Source organism: Schistocerca americana, chromosome 1 (assembly GCF_021461395.2).
Source record: "Schistocerca americana isolate TAMUIC-IGC-003095 chromosome 1, iqSchAmer2.1, whole genome shotgun sequence".
Classification (NCBI taxonomy): domain Eukaryota; kingdom Metazoa; phylum Arthropoda; class Insecta; order Orthoptera; family Acrididae; genus Schistocerca; species Schistocerca americana.
In genome coordinates, this window is record NC_060119.1 from 488,999,718 (window position 1) to 489,017,128 (window position 17,411).

Sequence of the window (17,411 nt, forward strand, 5' to 3'; positions counted from 1 at the left end):
GATGTTTTTGGTTGTTTTCGTCTTGCCTCCAACACCCTCGCAGCGTAGTTGATATCTACAATTAGAATTATTTCGAGATAGATGAATTTCAGTTGCTTTTACTATAACAGAGTCCCTATAAGATAAGTGAAAACTCGTTACCTTGCACAGAGATTGATACCTAAAATTATGTTATTGTTGTTTTTTAAATGTTTTATTTAAAAATGTTGGCACACGCTGCATAGTAGAATAATTCAAGAGCCAATTTGATATACGACACACTTTAGTTTATAAAGTAGCGGTAGTAGTATTGTGTGTATTTTGATGATGATGATGATGTTTGGTTTGTGGGACGCTCAACTGCGCGGTTATCGGCGCCCGTACACATTCCCAATCTGCACACAGTCTAGCCACTTTCCTGATTGATGATGGAATGATGAGGAAAACACGAACACCCAATCCCAGGGCAGAGAAAATCCCAAACCCGGTCGGGACCCCGTGATCCAAAGGTAGCAACGCTAGCCACTAGACCACGAGCCGTGGACAGTGTATGTATTTTGTCCAAATGGACAAACTCGAATGTCGCGCTGTCATAAAATCACTTGTTCTGTTCGACTAACGTCAACATAAATCCATCCAAAGTTGGCAAAGGTTAACAGGTAGTCTGCTCCTTGATTTTAACAGTTAAGAACTGGACAGGCGAAACAGAACGTTGTAAAAATGGACAGCTTGTTTCAAACGTGGCCATGCTTCTCTTGAAGATAATCCACTCGTAATTGAAGCTTGTGGGACTCAGACACTATTCAGCCGTCTTAAAATTGAAATGAGAGTTGAAATTACATAAAGAATTAATAGTAAACTAAACGTTAATCGAACCGGAATTTGTTACTACGTAAAACTATTATCTTTCCCGTGGTTTAAAAAATTATGTATTACTTGCCTTTTACTGGCACTATTCAGATCTTGGTCGTGGCGTCGTAAACGCTCTAAATCGTTAGAGCCTGGTCTCTTTCCTCAGACAAATCTATGGCCTTCCTTATCTTCATACAGTACGACTTTGCGGTCATCCTGTAGTAGCTTCGACCTTGATAGAGCATCACCCTCTAATCTTCACTCACTCCTTCACATGTTAATATTCCGATCGAAACGGTCGTCTTATCCCTATACATTAGCGAATCCTGTACAATTACATTTTTATGAGAGTGCCTGTTAAGCGATATAATGCTGTATGTGAATTAAAAATTACTATTTTACGATCTGGGGACAACAAATACAATGATTGCATCTTTGTGAACCTACAAATCTCATACTGTTTTTATTTAAAATACAATAATGTATAAGAACATCGATGGAAAAATAGAAACCAATCCCCCTGAGCAGCCATAGCGTACAGATCTCCGTACCGGCACGTTCACAGGAGCTCAGTCCGTCAGCTCACCTGATGATGGCGACATGTGTGATCGCCGAAATATTGTGCCCGTTGGACACTGTAGACCGGCAGTACACCCGTGGATATTTTGATTAATAAGAGGCTAGTTAAATACACCTTAAAAATACGTGTTTTCCTGTGCGAAATGCTTGGTTTATTTTAGTCAAACTAGTTTCAATGAGAATTACTTCATTATCAATGTGCTCTTATTCTGAATATTAATGTGGTGGACAGGGATATACTTTGAAATAGCTGTATTTTCAACTTCAGCTTGTAACTACTACCAGTAACATTAGAAATGATGCTAGATTCTCTACATGTTTCTAATACATGATCTTCAGAATAAAACGCTACTGATGCTGCCGAAACTCTCGTCGAAATAGATCTGAGGACAGCAAATATAATGATCTGCATCGTTGTGAAACTGCAAATCTCATAATGTTTTTACTGCAGACACGTGCCCATGTGGAGAAAAGTTGAAGTGTAAAATATACGTCACTATTCGAAGAAACATATGATTATTTTGCTAAATGGGGACAGAGCGAAGGAAAAGATGCCTGAGAGAATAAGGGTCCAAAAAGGTCATATGGACTTATGGCCGGAAAAGAGTTACAGGGAGCTACACCTACTTGAAGGTGGCGATAAAAAGGCGTTAAACGCTGAAGAATATGACCTCAGTGTCAACACCAGGCAGGTGGTTCTCCAGCCCTGGGTAAGCCAGACGACTGTGAGGAATATCTTCCACGATAACTGGCCACTATCCGTATCATTTACAATGCATACAGGCCTTATTACTTGCCTCTGCGGCAACGGTGCGGTTTTGTCGCGGGTTCGTTCAACAGCCCACAATGGTCCTGGGATTTTTGTCAGCTACTCTATTCACAGATCATGCTTCCTTACGAAAGGCGGTATTGTCAACCTTAACAACACCCCCTGTGGGCTACGAAGTTTCTCCATGGTATGATGGCAGCGACCAACAGCACCAGCTCAGCCTCAATGTGTGGGTGGGGATTAATGGCGTCCGCTTCTTGAGCGTGGAACTAAAACACTAGTACAGACAGAACAAACCTCGTTGAATGGTTCTTTCTCATGTGTGCTTTAATCACTATAACCTGCGCAGTCAAAGATTTTTTATCTCCACCTTAAAGTGGGTGCACCTACCATGGAACACATTTCCAGCCATATGTCCATTACGACGCTTTTTGCTCCTCATTCTCTCAGGCATCGCTTCCTGCAGTTTGTCCAAGTGTAGTAAAATCATCCTGTGTAAACGGCCTTGCAGATGTTGGAAGCGCCTCTTAACAGTTTTTAAGCGCTTGCAAATTAATTTTCTTATTTTTAACTCCGCCTAACACGAATATGTTTTAATACCAGTGCGTCACGTTCTGTGGATCTCGATTATTTCTTGCAAATATATTTTACTAAGTTCGTGGTTGTTTTTCTATTTTAGGCCTAAAAGCTGTAACATGTGCATTAATGTAAAAACATTAACGTAAAAACAGAAAGAAAAAAGCACATATCATATATCTTAAGCCCAAATCTGACCACGATCTATTGGTTATGAACTGGAGATTAAAACTGAAGAAACTGCAAAAAGGTGGGAATTTAAGGAGATGGGACCTGGATAAACTGACTAAACCAGAGGTTGCACAGAGTTTCAGGGAGAGCATAAGGGAACAATTGACAGGGATGGGGGAAAAAGTACAGTAGAAGAAGAATGAGTAGCTCTGAGGGATGAAGTAGTGAAGGCACCAGAGGATCAAGTAGGTAAAAAGATGAGGGCTAGTAGAAATCCTTGGGCAACAGAAGAAATATTGAATTTAATTGATGAAAGGAGAAAATATAAAAATGCAGTAAATGAAGCAGGCAAAAAGGAATACAAACGTCTCAAAAATGAGATCGACAGGAAGTGCAAAATGGCTAAGCAGGGATGCTAGAGGATAAATGTAAGGATGTAGAGGCTTATCTCGCTAGGGGTAAGATAGATACTGCCTACAGGAAAATGAAAGAGACATTTGGAGAGAAGAGAACTCCTAGTATGAATATCAAGAGCTCAGATGGAAATTCAGTTCTAAGCTAAGAAGGGAAAGCAGAAAGGTGGAAGGAGTATATACAGGGTCTATACAAGGGCGATGTACTTGAGGACAGTATTATGGAAATGGAAGATGAAATGGGAGATACGATACTGCGTGAAGAGTTTGACAGAACACTGAAAGACCCGAGTCGAAACAAGGCCCCGGGAGTAGACAACATTCCATTAGAACTACTGACGGCCTTGGGAGAGCCAGTCCTGACAAAACTCTACCATCTGGTGAGCAAGATGTATGAGATAGGTGAAATACCCTCAGACTTCAAAAAGAATATAATAATTCCAATCCCAAAGAAAGCAGGTGTTGACAGATGTGAAAATTACCGAACTATCAGTTTAATAAGTCACAGCTGCAACATACTAACACGAATTCTTTACAGACGAATGGAAAAACTGGTTGAAGCCGACCTCGGAGAAGATCAGTTTGGATTCCGTAGAAATGTTGGAACACGTGAGGCGATACTGATCCTACGACTTAGCTTAGAAGACAAATTAAGGAAAGGTAAACCTACGTTTCTAGCATTTGTAGACTTAGAGAAAGCTTTTGACAACGTTTACTGGAATATTTTTTCAAATTCTGAAGGTGTCAGGGGTAAAATACAGGGAGCGAAAGGCTATATACAATTTGTACAGAAACCAGATGGTAGTTATAAGAGTCGAGGGACATGAAAGGGAAGCAGTGGTTGGGAAGGGAGTGAGACAGGGCTGTAGCCTCTCCCCGATGTTATTCAATCTGTATATTGAGCAAGCAGTAAAGGAAACAAAAGAAAAATTCGGAGTGAGAATTAAAATCCATGGAGAAGAAATAAAAACTTTGAGGTTCGCCGATGACATTGTAATTCTGTCAGAGACAGCAAAGGACTTGGAAGAGCAGTTGAACGGAATGGACAGTGTCTTGAAAGGAGGATATAAGATGAACATCAGCAAAAGCAAAACGAGGATAATGGAATGTAGTCGAATTAAGTCGGGTGACGCTGAGGGAATTAGATTAGGAAATGAGACACTTAAAGTAGTAAAGGAGTTTTGCTAGTTGGGGAGCAAAATAACTGATGATGGTCGATGCAGAGAAGATATAAAATGTAGACTGGCAATGGTAAGGAAAGCGTTTCTGAAGAAGAGAAATTTATTAACATTGAGTATAGATTTAAATGTCAGGAAGTCGTTTCTGAAAGTATTTGTATGGAGTGTAGCCATGTATGGAAGTGAAACGTGGACGATAAATAGCTTAGACAAGAAGAGAATAGAATCTTTCGAAATGTGGTGCTACAGAAGAATGCTGTAGATTAGATTGGTAGACCACATAACTAATGAGGAGGTATTGAATAGCATTGGGGAGAAGACGAGTTTGTGGCACAACTTGACAAGACCGATTGGTAGGACATGTTCTGAGGCATCAAGGGATCACAAATTTAGCATTGGAGGGCAGCGTGGAGGGTAAAAATCGTAGAGGGAGATCAAGAGATGAATACACCAAGCAGATTCAGAAGGGTATAGGTTGCAGTAAGTACTGGGAGATGAAGAAGCTTGCACAGGATAGGGTAGCATGGAGAGCTGCATCAAACCAGTCTCAGGACTGAAGGCCACAATAACAACAACAACAACAAGCCCAAAGTAGAAAAACGACCTTGAGGTTTGCATAATATTTTTACAGATAAAAACTGAGGTATAAAGAAGATGACGCACAGGAGTCAAAACATGTTTGGGTGAAAAGAAAAAAGAGTGGGCTCACATTGTGTTTTAGAGAAAGTGAAGTTTAGAATCCCATATATACACTCTAAGATGAAAAGACGACGTGCCACGAAGAAAGTATCCGAATGGGACGGAAATCGGTAGATGTGACGTACATGTACAGACTAACAAATTACATTTTCAGAAAAATTGGATGGTCTATTGAAGAGAAAGAGGTTCACAAACTGAGCAAGTCAATAACGTGTTGGTCCACCCCTGGCCCTTATGCAAGCAGTTACCAGCTTGGCACTGGCTGAGAGAGATGCTGGATGTCCTCGTGAGGGATATCGCTCCAAATTCTATCCAGTTCGAGAGTTAAATTGCCTCCAGGCACGTCTTCGCTGGTTATCAGTGTCAGTTCGAAAATTGACCCATCAGCGAAAACAATCCTACTCCAGCCAATGAGAGTACGGGCTGAAGACGCGTTTGGAGACGGTCCCGACAGCTGTGGGTGCCAACCTGAATGTCGCCTGTCATATCGCCCAACAACAAGAGCGATGGTCTCGGGTGCCATTTCCTTTCAGGCCCCCTCGGTTGTCAACCGCGGTACCTTTACAGCAGAGCGGTATGTCGACGATATTGTACGCCCCGTTTTGTTGCCCTTTATTGCAATACGTCTTGGGCTCACATTTCATCAAGATAATGCCCGCCTGCAAACGGCGGGAGTTTCTTCTGGTTGCCTTCGTGTTTGCCACATCATCAGATCTTCCCTCGCTTGAGAAAGTTTGGAGCGTTATAGGCAGGGCCCGCCAACCAGCTCGGATTCTGAAGATAGAACGTGACAATTGGACATAATTTGGCACGATATCCCTCAGGAGGACATCAAACTACTCTGTAAATCAATGCCAAGTCGAACAACTGCTTGCAGAAGGGTCAGAGGTGGAATAATGCACTATTGAGTTGCGCAGTTTGTGAGACTCTTTCTCTCGAATAAATCATCTTTTTTTTTAAAAAAAATGATCATCATTTCTTTGTCCGTACATGTATGTCACATCTACGATTTTCGTCCCGTACACATAATTTCTTCGAGATGTGTCATATTTCCTCAGAGTGTATAAACAACTCCATGAAATGAGATATTATCCTCAGTTGAATTGTGACCAACCTATTGGAAAACTTACACTGCAACTCCTAAGCGATTTTGTGAAGAACTTTCGTAGGCAAATCACTTACCGTGACCCAAGACAGAAAGCAAGTACCTGTTAGGATCAGTTACCCTATTACACTAGACAGTTTTCATACTCATTCAATGTTGACTCATGTTTGCGTAGATTCCACACGATTACCTCTTTATTTAAAGCATTTTTTGGTTTTGTAGGTCATAGGAATGACCATTACTTCATTCCGAGAGAGTAAAAGCAAAGGATGCAGCATGCAATATATTTTCTGAAAGCATTCGCTGTCCATCTTCGCACAACGGATGGTGTAGTGCAACAAAGAGACAAAAAAGAAGACGTGGTGTGGCAGTGATTCACTTTTTCTAAAAAAAAAATTTAAAAAAATGGACGTATGTTGCTTCTCGCCGCGCGGGATTAGCCGAGCGGTCTAAGGCGCTGCACTCATGGACTGTCCGGCTGGTCCCGGCGGAGGTTCGAGTCCTCCCTCGGGTATGGGTGCGTGTGTTTGTCCTTAGAATAATTTAGGTTAAGTATTGTGTAAGCTTAGGGACTGATGACCTTAGCAGTTAAGTCCCATAAGATTTCACACACATTTGAACATTTTGTTGCTTCTCAGAACGTGTACTACACGAGTGGAATGGCTCGTCCGATTTTTCCGCGATCAACAATTATAAGGACGACGAATTCATTGGAAACATAACACAAGTTCGAATGGGGGAAAGTGGGAAAGGAATCCGGCCAATTTTCAAAGGCACCAACCATTTACCTTAAAGGGTTTAGAGAAATCGCAGGCAGACTAAAGCTGGATGACCGGACGGGAATTTCGTCTACCATCGTCCTGAATGTGAGCCCAAATAATAACAACAAACATGTATCTCTTCTCAGCATGTTATAAAGTAAACCTGTATTCTGTACGTCCCTAACATTATTCTGTAAGGAATGGATTGCAAAGACGTGGCCATCACGTGGGTAGCCTAGACAAAGCAAGGGCCCACGAACCGGCTGTCCCTGCTCGTTTTTTTACGACAGCAGAAGTAGCATGTATCTCAGACAATGAATGAGCGCGCGTGGGAACAAGTTAAAAATGGCGTCATTGAGGAAGCGTCGTTGTGTAGCGTCCCAAGGAATCGGGTGTAGGAAGTTGTGTAACAAGATAATTACTTCGTAGCCCGGATGACGTCTAAATCCACAGCTTCATTTTCTAACTCCCAGGCGTCAAGAAACTCGTCGGCAATATTTACGACAAGTCGTCCTTTGTTAGCGCTGAAGAAAGAAAAAACCTTCCACAAAAGTGAGAATAACAACACAGCCTTGTGTAAAGCTGATTCTCTTGTCTATGTTTCTTTTTCAATGTAACATCATTTAAGATACAATTTTTCAGAATGTTCTTTTATTTGCCGGCCGGTGTGGCCGAGCGGTTCTAGGTGCTACAGTCTGGAACCACGCGACCGCTATGGTCGCAGGTTCGAATCCTGCCTCGGGCATGGATGTTTGTGGCGTCCTTAGGTTAGTTAGGTTTAAGTAGTTCTAAGTTCTGATGATCTCAGATGTTAAGTCCCACAGTGCTCAGAGCCATTTGAAACATCTTTTTGTTCTTTTATTTTATTAAAGCGCGGGGTTCAAGGAATGTTGCGAAAGTAGAACTGCAAATGACGGATTAGTGACTGGGATAAATAAACCGACAATAGCTGAAAAATGGCCTGGATAATTTTTCTGGTAAAGCTGAAAGCTCGTTTGGACTTTGTAAAATACTTCCCTTTGCTATACTTAATTATACTGTATAATGTTTACTCTCTTCTGGCTTGCATCAGGATACGTACTATGACCGCTTGTTTAAAGGTGCTTTGGTCCACCTGTGGAACATCGGCAATTCTAGGCTTGAATTCAATAAGTCCTTGGTAAGTTTTCGAAGGTAAGAGACACCAGATGACTACGAAGAGATCATACATTTTCAGTAAATTACTGGCAAATCGTTTGTTGGCTCCCGATAGTGTATCAGATGTGTTGCATCAGAGTCAGGTCAAGCAAATTTTGTGACCAAGACATCAGCATCAGCTCACTATCGTGCTCCTCAAATCCTGTAGCACGATTCTGGTCTTGTGACATGGACAGTTATCAGTTATCCTGCTGAAAGATATCATCGCCGTCAGGGAAGACATGAAAGATGGAATGGTGCAGTTGGTCCGTGACCATGTTCATGTGGTCCACAGTTGGCATGGTGCCTTCTATTACTATCACAGGTCCCGTGGAAGCCCAGATGAATGTTCCCTATAGCATAATCCCCCCCCCCCCCAACCCCCTCCACGCTCGGCAAACATCTGACATCAGTGGCACTCTGACTGTGTACTGCACTGTCGTAGCCATTCTGCTTACAACGCCACGTATCGGAACTGTAAACAAACACCGTAGCACCGACAAGTATGCGGTGTTTACACAGAATGACGTCAGTAGTGGCTGGTAACAACAAAATCGCAATTCAAGATTAGCATTAGAGCAAGCACCACCTCTATCATTTATGTATCTCCCGTAGTGCATTACTCCGTATTTTGGAGTCCCCAGTTGACTGCAGTCACACGTGTGTTAGCATGTTTTGTATATTTTAAAGATATGGGCAGTGTTCAGTTAGAAGATAAACCGTAACCACTCCTGTACATTGAATGACTGATTTACGTGATTCATTTCGCTCATATCCCCCATCCCCACCCCCGCCCCCTGCTTCCTTTTCTACTGTTTTGTCATACGGTCCATGGGACTCAGCCAGATAGTGGTGGAAGGCAGCGGAAGGTATTGGGATTGGGTTGGGTTGTTTGGGGGAAGAGACCAAACAGCGAGGTCATCGGTCTCTTCGGATTAGGGAAGGACGGGGAAGGAAGTTGGCCGTGCCCTTTCAAAGGAACTATCCCGGCATTTGCCTGGAGCGATTTATGGAAATCACGGAAAACCTAAATCAGTATGGCCGGGAAGGTATTGTCCACTCGACAGATTTCCAAAGTATTCAACAGCACCTTAATTGGTACTGTTCTGTAGCTGTCAGCTAGGACCTGTGTGGAGTGTAGACTAGCTGCAGTTATCAGTGTGTGGATACATGGATTACAGTTGACTGTGAAGGACAGTATTGCAGTTAATAGCCAGTTGTTGGTCCTTGTTGTTAATGATCAAGCACCTTTTCATATCTGAAAGCAACAACAGTTGATAGGTATATCTCAGTTATGAGAATAATAATGGTCAGAACATAAGCTGTCCCCTTCTGACCAAGAAATTGCTGCTAGAGTAGACAGGCTCGTCGTAACTTTTGCCATTTCCTCGTTTCTCATAATGATCCTGGGCAATATAGTATTTTAACGATCGTCTTTACCATCGTCTGCGAAGGCACCAAGCAATTTACTTTGCACACTCCTATACAACAACCTCTTCTTTCTGAGGAAATGGACGACGAGGTCAGTGGCGCTAGTAAATTACCTAACACATAAAGTGGTCTGACGCATGAGGTCAGGTATTTCCAAACAATGGCCTCGTAAAGCTCGCTTATAGTACACGACATGCTATCAGTTCGGTGACGCAAAAGGTACGATTAACAATATCATGCCGCAGATCGACAAGACATTGCCATTTTGTCGCAAGATGGAACAAAGATAAGGACCAGTCTGTTATATTTGCGTCCTCTCTTACAACGTCTATGTAATCGTTCCAAGAACTCTTAATACAAGCAGTTAGGAAAGTAGCGGGCATAAACAACTTTGAAATAAGGACAACCTCTTGCAGAGAATCGACAGTCGGCGCTCGGTCTCTATGTACTGGCAGTTGATCTCGAAGTAAATAAATGTGATACATGGTGCGTAAGTAGGCCGATAGATGAATTACCATTAGGCAAAACCATTGGAAACTGTAAAATACCTAGAAGTAACGATCGGAAGCGATCAAAGTGTTAAGACAACATAAAACAAGTTTTGGGGAAAGCAGATCACAGGTTCAAATTCAGTGGAAGAATCTTAGGAAAATGTAATTCTTGCACAGAAGAAGGGACTTTCGGCTGTTCGACTTCTAACATTATCAGAGAAGACATCCCTGTAACGGGGCACTGTGCCAGATGCTTCCTGGAAATCTAGAAAAATGCTATCTTCCTGTTAACATGTCTGTTAGATGTCATTAGTAACATTTGACAAGAGCTTAATGAGAAAATTACCTAACACACAGTCTGTTAGACTGGCATTTCTAACACATCATTCATTATTATTATTATTATTATTATTATTCAGGCGAGGGTGTTGTACCTAGAGGACAGTGCATCCACGTTGCAGTCATGGACTGTGCTGCTGGTCCCGGCGGAGGTTCGAGTCCGCCCTCGGGCACGGGTGTGTGCATTTGTCCTTAGGATAATTTAGGTTAAGTAGTGTGTAGGCTTAGGGACTGATGACCTTAACAGTTAAGTCCCTTAAGATTTCACACAAACTTGAACATTTTTTTTTTTTTTGAACATTTGACAGTGCATCCAGATGTGGATGTAGGACAAATGATGTTTCCTGGTCGGGGTTTCAGTCTGATGACCGATTTCAGAAATGCGCACTAGAGATCGATATAAGCACTTTCCAGCATTTTCTACCGTTTTTGTTGTGAGACAACAGGTTGTGTTTTGTGCAGCGTTTATAAATATACTGACTTCCACACATTTAAAAAAAATGGTTCAAATGGCTCTGAGCACTATGGGACTTAACATCTGTGGTCATCAGTCCCCTAGAACTTAGAACTACTTAAACCTAACTAACCTAAGGACATCACACACATCCATGCCCGAGGCAGGATTCGAACCTGCGACCGTAGCGGTCGCACGGTTCCAGACTGAAGCGCCTAGAACCGCTCGGCCACCAGCGGCCGGCCACTAATTTCAATACTGCATCATATATTACAGCTATCTGGAATATACTGTTGATTTTCAGTTATAGCATTTTCTGCTGAGTAAAATTCTATGTACTTTTTTTTAAACTAGTTGTTGAATGTTTGGACGGTTAAGCCTTATTTTGTTTGTCATGCAGCATCTTGCACCTTCAGATGGAAGAACCTCTTGTGCCATGAACATGTGATATTTGCAAAATAACTGAGTTACCTGGCTTTAAAATGGAATAGCTTCTGTTTCAAAACGTTTTTAACTTGCAACTGGCTTTTGATAAAACTTCTACTTAATTTGATTTCTTCTAATGATTACTGGTGTGTTATAGACTGATAATATAACAGTTTGGTTGTTAAAGACAATACGACAAGATGTTCTCGATTGCGGTACATTTAAAAAAATTTAATACATTATTTGTTCGTAGGTACAGGAGTATGTTGTACCTTGAAAGATTTTCTCACATTGGAAACTCTTCACTTTTACGCAATAATTTTTATAATTTCAGAAAAAAATGCAGCGCACAAAACCGTGCTATGATTTAAAAATGGAGTAAGAAAATACATTTAGGTTCTGTTACAGGGATGCCTAGAAGCGAAAGTCTGAGAAGTGTTCCAGGGCACAACACTTTATCCTACTGTAATGACTACTAGTCATTTCCTTCAATTCCTAATCATTAGTTATCCTATTGTAATGATTAGTATAACTAATAGCATTGTATTGTGCTCATGTTCAGGTGTAACAAATGCATAAATAAATAAACAAATAACTACTAAGAGTCCCAGAGGTGCAACACTCAAGAAAAGTGGCGTTTATATCACATCATTGCCCATGTTTCTTACATTTTTGTTACTTTTTTTAATACACAGTGTAGGAAGATTTTGTTACGGGAGGCTAGCAAACAGGTAGGATCACAAGGCAGATTCGTCGAACGATGCTTCAGATGGTCATACAACGTGATAACGGCTTTGTTACTTTTGCGAATCTTGTTATTCGCACATGGAATAAGTTCACAAATATGTGACTAGCTAGAAGAATTCTTAAATAATAGAACCCAGTATGTTGTCCTCGACGGCGAGGGTTCATCAGAGACCAGGGTGTCGTCGGGAGTTCCCCAGGGAAGTATGATAGAACCGCTGTTGTTCTATATACACATAAATAATTCGGCGGATGGGGTGGGCAGCAATCTGTGGTTGTTTGCTGATGATGCTGCGGTGTATGGTAAGGTGTCAAAGTTGAGTGATTGTAGGAATGTACAAGACGATTTAGACAAAATTTCCAGGTGGTATGATGAATGTCAGCTAGCCATAAATGTGGAAAAATGTAAATGCGGATGAGTAGGAAGATCAAACCTGTAATGTTCGGATACAGCATTACTAGTGTCCTGCTTCACAAAGTAAAGTCGTTTAAAAATCTGGGTGTAACGTTGCAAGACGATGAGGTGGAACGAGCAAGTGAAAGCTGTAGTAGGAGAGGCGACTGGTCAGCTTCGGTTTATTGGGAGAATTTTAGTAAAGTGTGGTTCATTTGTAAAGGAGACCACATTTAGGACGCTGGTGCGACCTATTCTTGAGTACTGCTCAAATGTTTGGGGTCTGTACCACGTCGGACTGAAGGAAGACATCGAAACAATTCTGAGGCGGGCTGCTAGATTTGTTACCGGTAGGTTCGAACAACACTTTATTAAGTGTTACGCAATGCTTCAGGAACTCAAATGGGAATCCCTGGAGGGGAGGTGACGTTCTTTTCGAGAAAAACTATTGAGAAAATTTGGAGAACCGGCATTTGAAGGTGACTGCCGAACGTTTTTACTACCGCCACCACGCAGTGCGGATAAAGACCACGAACATAAGATACGAGAAATTATGGCTCATACGGAGGCATATAGACAGTCTTTTTCCCCTCGCCCTATTTGCGAGTGTAACAGGAAAGGAAATGACTAGTAGTTGTACAAGGTATTCTCCACCACGCACCGTACGGTGGCTATGTAGTTGTAGATATAGATGTGTGGCAAGAGTATAAAATTGATTGGCATGGCCGTGAGCATTATGAAGATGTTCATCAAACTTCAGTGGAGGAGGCTTCAAGAGAAGCGATGTCCGTCACAGAGACGCTGACTGTTAAAATTCCGAGAGCAAACGTTTTAATTAGACTCCCGCAACATGTAATTTTGTTGCACATAAGTCTTGCGAAATGATCACTACAAGAACATTGGAATCAAATGTCGTACTGAGGCTTACAAATTGTCGTTCTCCCTACTTATGATTCCTGAATGGACGAGAGTAAGGGACGAAATTATAGTCTTGCGCTGCTCGTAAAGAGCGATGTCTAAACGCGATGTTCTCGTGATCCCTTTGGGGCCAATACTAAAGGGGTAGTGTGCAGGGTGGGCCAAAATTTAAGGATGGTTTATACCAGTGAATGAATTAACGGCCTTGCCGCAGTGGATACACCGGTTCCCTTCAGATCACCGAAGTTAAGCGCCCTCGGGCGTGGCCAGCCCTTGGATGGGTGACCATCCGGGCCGCCGCGCGCTGTTGGCATTTGTCGGGGTACACCCAGCCCCGTGATGCCAATTGAGGAGCTACTCGACCGAATAGTAGCGGCTCCAGTCAAAGAAAACCATCATAACGACCGGGAGAGTGGTGTGCTGACCACATGCCCCTCCTATCCACATCCTCACCTGAGGGTGACACGGCTGTCGGATGGTCCCGATGGGCCACTTGTGGCCTGAAGACGGAGTGCTTTATACTGACGAATAACTCTTTTATTAATTCCTTCCTCCTTTCTTTTGTTTCAGATTCTGACAGGGCAAGGACGGAGACTGACCGTGCAAAAATTCATATCCGTTTAATATCAACGGAAACTAATGAAACACAAAACTATTCACAGTTATAACCTCTTTTTGACTTTTGGCCCATCCTGTATATTCCTAGATTCATCACTGACAGCTCGTTATTGAAACTTCCTAACCAGGCTTTCACAGGATAGTTCGTGTATAACTTCTAATGTGTGCCAGTTAAGGTTTTGCAGATCTCCGTGACTCTCTGACATGGGTCAGCCAAACCCGTGACCATTCTTGCTGCACTTCGTTGTATACGTTCGATATCCCCAGTTAGTCCTATTTGATACATTTCACAAACACTTAAGCCATATTCGGGGACTATCCTTTTCCCACAGATTCGCCTGAGTGAGAATTTGACACATATATTGAACACACCTCCTCCTGCTTCTCCCTGTGTCCACCTCTGCCTCCATCTGCCTGTCCACTTCATCCTCCCACTTCTCTCTCTGTGTGCCTGTTACTCACATTCTCCCCACTGTCTTCATCTCTCCATCCCCCTCTATTTGTCCATTTCCTCCGCCCCTCTTCTTGACCTATCTTCCTCCCCTTCCTCTGGCCATATCTTCCATCTCCTTTTTCATTGCCAAGATTTTCTTTCTCTCCTCTTTGCGAATATGCTCTTCTCTATTCATTCCCTGTACATCACCTCCTTTACCTCTGTCTCTGTCCATTGCCTCCTCAACACACTCTATGTCCACCTCCTGCTCCTACACGCTCTGTCAGTCGCCTCCTACCCCTGTTTTTGTCCATCCCCTCTATTCAGTCCCTCTGTTCCTTCCCTTGCCCACCCCCACTTTCTCTCCAATCCCTCATTCCCCCACTCTCTATCCACACCCTCTTACCCCATCTCTCTGACTATCCCTTCCCGTTAATTCCCTCCGGTTCCTTCTCTCTGTGCATTCCCTCCTCTGTCCATCTCAGCCTTTGCCTTTCTCTTTCCATCTCCAGCTCCTCCTTCCTCTTTCTGTCTCCATCTCCCCCTCTGCCTTTTCTACCTGTTCACCAACCCTCTACACCTTTCACCTGCCTCATACATCTCCACATCCTTCCCTCTGTCCATTTCCTTGTCCTCCTTGGTCTATCCATCTTCTCCTGTATCCATCTCAGCCTGCCTCAGCCATTCTCGTCAGCACATGTAGCTTCTGCAATACTGTTCAATAAAGCAGAATGATACTGCTCCCACAACATGCAGTCCTGCAGGACAGGCGAAACATCAAGTGCTTGAAGGTCATTTATTTGCTCCATACATACGGGCTGCCACGAAGTAGGTTAATAAAGCAATTCAGTAATACTCCAACACAACACACCTTCCATGCAGGGTAGCCTACATGTCAGGTACTGGATTCCATTTCTTACCCCTGACATGTAGACTGCCCTGCAAAGCAGATTGATTTGGCAGGCTTATACTGTTTCCAAAAAACATGTCTGTCACATAAGGCTGCCCATATGCCAGGTGCTGGAAAAACACTTTTCAGGTTGTATATCCCCTCCCATTGGAACTGGGAGGTAATAAACTCATGAGGCCTGATGCTTCTGTGTCAAATTTTCTTGAAATCAGTCCAGGAATTTGGGAGGAGATCTTGGACATATATATGTACACACATACCTTTTGCTTTATACATATAACAGAAGTGTTGCACTAGTTTTTTATACATTATCTTCTGTGTAGACTATGGGATTTCTCTAGTATTCTTCCTACAAAGAGAAGTCAGTTGCCTGCTCTGCATATGGCTGAGTATATATGGTCATTCGAATTTGTGGCCCTACAAGTTGTTACATCTAGATATTTGTGTGAGTTGACGGATTTCAGTTGTGAGTCATTGGTTGTGAGTAATTGGTATTGTATACATACAATAAGTTTTTTTCGTTTTGCGTGGTACACGATTTTACACTGCTATACACTTTAATTTTTATCAATGGGCTGCATCATTTTACTTTGGTTCCTCTAGCAGCTTGCTAAAGTACATGATAGAGTTTGAAACGGGCCTCAGTGTGAATCTCCAGTTGACTGGCTGGTAAAATTGTGCAATATCCAAATTTGTGGGGTATTTGGATGTGATAGTGGCCGGATGTTAGGCGGCAGTGGAACCTTAAGGAAAACAGTCATCGTTCTGATGGAACACGTTCACCACCACAAGAGAGGATCGACGTATTGCGCAACAAGCACATCGTAACCTCTTCACATCTATGCCTGCCATCCCACAACAGGGGTGTCCAACCCTTTAGCTTACCTGGGCCACATCAGAAGACCGGAATTTTTGGGCCGAACATAATGTACTTAACACTAACATTAACGGCTGAACACATAGAAAAAAAGGGGACGGCCAGGGGTATATAGCTAAAACATTTCAGTAATTTATTTATTTACGATTATGTATTCTAAAAAATCAAGATGGAATTAATTTGACATTTTAAATATGAGATTTCACTTTATCATATTTTTCTTTTAAATTGATGTCAGACTGCAACTCCATGCGTTCCATTTGAAAATCTTCTCGCAACGTATCTACATCGTGTGTAAAAGGTGTCACGTAAATACAAATTGTTTTTTCGAAAATCTTGAAATCAATTTTCAAATTCTTGCACAAATTAAAAACTATGGCTGCGTATTTCACCCTGTCTTTAGGATTGTGTTTGGCCAACTTACCAAAAAATTGTTTGCATTCACTTGTGGTTGTCATAATTTCAGTTTCATTTGGTACGTATTTATTGTATGAAACATTGTACTGATAAGTAGGTTTCTGTCTGGTTGTCTCGCCTCAGTCAGCAGTCAAATCTAGTCCCGAAATCTACCGACAAGTACCGACTGGAGACAGGGACCAAGTTGTTGTGGCCAGGGTGTACAACCACTTTGTGAATAATGAGTTATTACGATCGCTGCGGAGGGACGAAGGGCAAGGGAAGCAGCTTCCTCCATCACGTGCAGTACTCACACATTTCGATTTGTACGGATTATGTGGTATGGTAGAAATTGCACACGTAAATAGAAAGATTTCGTGAAAGCCAATTACGGTGACGAAATTAGAGTTGTATATTAATACCTTCGAGGATAATGCGACTGCTGGGACTATCTCGCGTACGCCTTCCGCGAGACCCACATCTCACGTTATATGTCCACACACTACATTCGTAGTGTCCTTACCCTACACACTCATTACTCGTGGAAGACATTCTTACCAAGTCCCGTAAGAGTTGGGGTAATATGTGTGCATTCGCACAGAAGAAGAAGGCCATAGCCGGTATTTCCAGAACTATATACTTATGTGGATATGGTGTCTGTTCTTTCGGACATGTCCGAAACAACAGACACCATATCCATATAAGTATATAATTACGGAGAG